The following is a 5,754-nucleotide window of genomic DNA, read 5'->3' as shown; positions in this document are numbered from 1 at the left end:
GAAAACCAAACACCGCATGTTCTCACTCATAGGTGGGAACTGAACAATGAGATCACTTGGACTCGGGAAGGGGAACATCACACACTGGGGCCTATCATGGGGAGGGGGGAGGGGGGAGGGATTGCATTGGGAGTTATACATGATATAAATGATGAATTGATGGGTGCTGACGAGTTGATGGGTGCAGCACACCAACATGGCACAAGTATACATATGTAACCAACCTGCACTTTATGCACATGTACCCTAGAACTTAAAGTATAATAAAAAATAAATAAATAAATAAATAGCGACACCCAGTTCCAGCACTTTGAGAGGCCGAGGTGGGTGGATCACTTGAGCCCAGAAGTTTGAGACCAGCCTGAACAACATGGTGAAACCCTGCCTCTACTAAAAATACAAACAAACCCCCCCAAAACTAGCTGAGCATGGTGTTGCATGCCTGTGGTCACAGTTACTCTGGAGGCTGAGGTGGGAGGATAGCTTCAGCCCAGGAGGTAGAGGTTGCAGTGATCTGTGATTGAGCCACTGCACTCCAGCCTGGGCAACAGAGTGAGACCCTATCTCAAAAAAAAAAAAAAAAAAAAAAAAAAAAAAAAGACATGCATTTCTTAACATACACACTAGACTCCATTTGTGGATTTTAATAATGGGTATTTGGCTTAATCTTAAAACAGACTTGAAGTTGACATTTTATATATGGAACTCAGGAGTTAAAATGAGAGAGCTCCTTGGGGAGCACAACTCATTCATATTTGAGTTGTGAACTCTGCAGAGATCAGGGGACTTAACTAGTGTTCCATGGCTAGTAATCCGCATAGTATGATTCAACTCAAATCTCTGGAATCTCAGTCCAGCGTTCTATTTATTGCCTCTCAAGTGCCAATATGAGATGACTAAACTCATCAGGAAACAACAAAGACAAAATTTTACCTACTTAAATAGTAAATTGTGTTACATAAAAAAGAAGGCAATGCTATCATTTTAACACTCACTAAAAAAACACCTAAGTCTTTGAAAGGTATTGTAAGGAACTAGTATTTTGAAAGTACTGTGTGTTTTGAAAGAGAGTTTAAGTTAATTGCTCATGGAAGAAACATTTATCTGGGTGGAGGTTATGCTTGACTTAGACAGGCTTTCAGCCTGAAGGTTGTAATAGACGAGTGATTCTCTTAACCTTAATCTATTTTTCATACAGTGGGATGACAGTCATCAAATGAAATCATTTTTAAGTTTCCCAGAACTGTGGAAAACTAAGCTAATCTTACTTTCATAACCTTTTTAAAGGGCAAAATTTTACTTTTACTTTTAAAATAATTTTTAAAAGGAGCTACTAATCTCAACAAATCCAACTATTAAAGTTTCACAAGGACAAAAAAGAACCACCACTAGTGGGTACAAATTTGTTATATGTTTTGTTCTGGCTATGGTTACACCTCATGATTTTGGAAACATGATTATTTTGCTGAATCTTGAATTTTAAAATAACTGAACATAATGTCAAATTGAGCCTGATTCCCTCCCTCCCTCCTTTCTCTCTCTCTCTCTCCCCCTCTCTCTCTTTCTTTTCGTTACATGTAAAAAAAAAATGCTTTAGGTATCTTTAGGGCTCAGAACTCAAAGATTTAAGAATCACTGAGGATCTGAAGAAACCAGACAGGAGCCAGCCAGCTACTATGTAGTTAGGGAGTGATGTTCACTCCAAAGCCTACTCTTGTTCTTCCTCACCAGTGCTTCTCAAACTATTCGACCAATGCATGCGGACAGTAGGGGAGAATGGATTCTATCTGCAAGAAGAAGACAGAGTCCACAGCTGAGAGTTTTCATTCAAAGTTCACAATAAACTTCACGCTATTCTTATGTCTGTTTTAATATAAAGAAATGCACTTTGAAATGCACATTTCTTTATACTAAACCTCCAGCACTTTCCACCCCTCCTTTGCTTTATTTTTCTCTTACTTTTTCACATAGTCACTTACTGCCTCCACAAAATCATATTGTTCACTTATTTTCTTTGATTGTTGTCTGCTCCCTCCCCCAGGGAGGGTTATTTTGTTCACTGCTGCACACCAGCACCAAGAACAAGACCTGGAACTTGTCAGGACTCAGTAAATCCACGCAGAATGAACGATGAAATGTTTTAGATGAGGATGTGTTCAATCCAGCTGTCCTGGAGGGGCTCCTTCTTTACCCCATGGCTCAGAGGCACACTTTCTCATCCTGAGTGACAAGCGCTCCCAGTTTTGGAAGAAAAAAATGTGTTACACTTAGTGAATGTGGGGGAAAGAAGCAGCAATGACTCTTCCCCACTTGCTTGGCATCATGAGGTATTTTTTGACTTCTGAGCGCACGTCATGCATGTAGTGTGTCATGTGCCCATATCATGAGATCTTTTCTTGATTCCTAATGAATTAGGTAATTTTATTTTATTCCCACTAAATGTCCTCTGATTTAATGAGGGTGGTCTTCAGTGGATTGCACTTGCCTAGACAATGCTGCTCTCCTTGCCTGAACAGATCTTTCTCATCCCTCAAAGCCCAGCTTGGGTGAAACCTCTTTTGTGACATTAGCCTTCATTTAATGGTTTGAAAACCAATGCCAGCTCTTTTTTCCCCCATTCAGAGGCAGCCTTTCCAGCAATGTGGGGCCATGGAATGGATGTGTATGTGGTCTATTGAAGTGGCCTAAGAGAAACAATAAGCTGATTTCAAAGCATATACAGCAATTTTAAAAGAATGTATAATAGTGTATCATCTTCCACTAAGTCACAAATGCCAATCACCGATTCATTTAACTCTGTATTTCCTCTAGGTTCTCAAGAAAACATTTACTTTCTTTCATCTATAGCAATTTTAGACACAAAAGCTATATCCTTGGCCTGACCATGGTCCTCTGACAAGAAGTTGTTGGTCTTTAAAAGCACATTTTGCTAGTTACTGACATTACTGAACTTACTTAAAAGAGAGCCACCTTATTATTCTCTGATAGTATCCCAAGCCACCTTGTTTACCTACCACGACAATGTTTAGTATGATAAGCCCTCATATAAACCCTAGCTTGTCTCAGGCACTCTTGAAAGCTGATTGCATTTATTAACTCATTAATCGGCAAAACAACTTTACTACTATGATCCCCATTTCACAGATAAGGAAACGGGCACAGAAAGAGGAGGAGTCAAAGTAAAGCTGGCAAGTTCCACAGCCCGGATTCGGACACAGGTGCTACTGAGACCATGTGCCTAACTACTAGCCAGCTTGCCTCACACCTTTGTTCTCCTCCACCTCCTTCTCCATACCTGTCTGCCCACCCCTTGCCCCTGATCTTTCCTTTTCATGGCCAGAGAAAGACCCTGCTGCCTCACTCTAAAATCATCTCCCAAATCAACGAAGCTAAATTTCTTCCAGTTGGGATGAAACTACCTTAATGACCTTTCTTCATTCTTTGCACACTCTAGCTGATACTGATTATTAACTTTTTGGCTGGTCCCTGCTATTCCGTGCTTTGATCAGACACACCCATCTCTTAATGTTCTGTTTTCTTCTCTCTGAATTCCTGAACAGAATATTTACAAATATGAAGTCCAACAAGAAAATTGTGTGATCTAAATGGGGTTTGCGAAACATAAATCTGGTGGTGGTGTCTGAGGAGGGAAAGGGAGGGTGTGTGGGTGAGAAAATGGGTGTGTGGAACTGTTAGAAACTTTCACTTTTGAAGTCACAAAATGCTAGAAGAGCTTTGGGAATGGAAAGGAAGGGGTGGATTCAAAACGCATTTCAGAAAGAACAATGGGTTGGACTTGTGGGCAATTGCCTCTAGGGATAAGGTAGAGAAGGGAGTTAAAATGATACCGCTATTTTGGGCTCAAATGATTATAATGAGAGTGTCATCACCTGAAATAGGTACATCAGGAAGCTAATCTGATTCAGGGAGAACAAAAAGTTCATTTTAGAATCTTTGTCATCATTCCTGTTCAACAGTTGGAAGACACCGTAAGTGAGCATTTAATGAGCCCCCTCCAAGTATCTAACAGAGCATACGATGTTAAATGTCCAACAATAATTAGCGGAAGGCCAATACACCTTTTATTCTGGCCCCATGGAGGCGCCTACCAGGGTATTTGATGCGTAAGATCCTCCCCAGTCCTCCTCTAGAGGAATGGAATTGGGGGTATGACTTGAATGTAAGAAACACGACTTACGGCCGGGCGCGGTGGCTCACACCGGTAATCCAAGCACTTTGGGAGGCCGAGGCAGGTGGATCACCTGAGGTCAGAAGTTCGAGATGAGCCTGGCCAACATGGTGAAACCCCGTCTCTACGAAAAATACAAAATTAGCTGGGCATGGTGGCGCGCGCCTGTAATCCCAGCTACTTAGGAGGCTGAGGCAGGAGAATTGCTTGAACCCAGGAGGCGGAGGTTACAGTGAGCCAAGACTGTGCCATCACACTCCAGCCTGGGCAACAAGAGAGAAACTCCATCTCGATAAAAATAAATAAATAAATAAAATATAAATAATAAAAAAAGAGATACGACTTACTACATAGCCTAACCCCAAACAAATAGCAAATATATTTTCTTTGTCACACCTAAAAATTGTCAGAAAATGGCAAAATTAGTCACGTTATGTGCTTGATTTCCAGATTTGGTCTTACTTCCTATTAATTTCTTTTCTTTTTTTTTTTTTTGAGACGGAGTCTTGCTCTGTCGCCCGGGCTGGAGTGCAGTGGCCGGATCTCAGCTCACTGCAAGCTCCGCCTCCCGGGTTCACGCCATTCTCCTGCCTCAGCCTCCCGAGTAGCTGGGACTACAGGCGCCCGCCACCTCGCCCGGCTAGTTTTTTGTATTTTAGTAGAGACGGGGTTTCACTGTGTTAGCCAGGATGGTCTCGATCTCCTGACCTTGTGATCCGCCCGTCTCGGCCTCCCAAAGTGCTGGGATTACAGGCTTGAGCCACCGCGCCCGGCCACTTCCTATTAATTTCTTAAGTAACTAACTCAAACGATCTTGAACCCCCACCCATTTGTTTCTTCAAAATCCTGAACAATGCCAGAATAGAGTCTACAGATCAGACAGTGCAAGCAGAAAGCTTCTTGGAATTCATCCATTATAATCAGGCACTCAAGGTAGAATAGCAGGAGTAAAAGCTGAAAGACCTACACACTCAGCACAAAGCCAGGGCAGCTCAATTGCAAGGCCTAGAGTGGTGCGTTCAGAGTGTGAGATTGGTAGACAATCGCTCATGAAACAGTGTTTCGAAAATCTAAGCAACTCTGATGATTATTAGGAATTCATCCCAAACCTCGGATTGATACACCTTCCTTGATTTCACACAAGCTCAGGAGCAGCTGCCATGCACATCAGTGACCATTAAAATGACTTGTAGCAAATCTCTACGTTCAAAGTCTAACTTTGACCGACAACCTTACTTCCAGCGAAGTCTACTCCCCTCCCTCCGGAGGGAAGAATGGGCTGCGGTTAAGCATTTGCCCTGGTGTCAGGGCCAACTGCTTCGAAGCGCCAGACTTTCGGAGACTGTGGGTAAGGGGAAAAAAAAAAATCCAGTCCGGGTTTTGTCTGAGCGTGGGGACCGGAGGGTTGTGAGGAATGGCTCGCGAAGAGGGGGGCGGTGGTGGAAAACACACAACACAAACAGCTCGCGCCGAGGCACGGCAGCTGTAGGCCCGGAGCGCGCGGGCGCAGCGGGCCGGGAGAGGCGCGCGCGGGCTCGGCAGCCGGCCGCATGGAGCGCAGCGCG

General features: G+C 43.2%; 1 protein-coding gene across 1 annotated transcript in view; it reads left to right on the top strand.

Moving 5' to 3' along the window:
* The first annotated feature begins 5,516 nt into the window (after window positions 1–5,516).
* Window positions 5,517–5,754, top strand: part of ZNF704 (zinc finger protein 704) — a 257,024-nt gene continuing 256,786 nt past the window's right edge. Inside the window, 1 exon segment of the mRNA XM_017858962.1 lies at window positions 5,517–5,537. The gene's annotated coding sequence lies outside the window, so the exon portion shown is untranslated.

Source organism: Rhinopithecus bieti, unplaced genomic scaffold (assembly GCF_001698545.2).
Source record: "Rhinopithecus bieti isolate Rb0 unplaced genomic scaffold, ASM169854v2 scaffold_48197, whole genome shotgun sequence".
Classification (NCBI taxonomy): Eukaryota; Metazoa; Chordata; class Mammalia; order Primates; family Cercopithecidae; genus Rhinopithecus; species Rhinopithecus bieti.
Note: the sequence above shows the minus strand (reverse complement) of the source record. Positions and strands in the feature narration are given on the sequence as shown.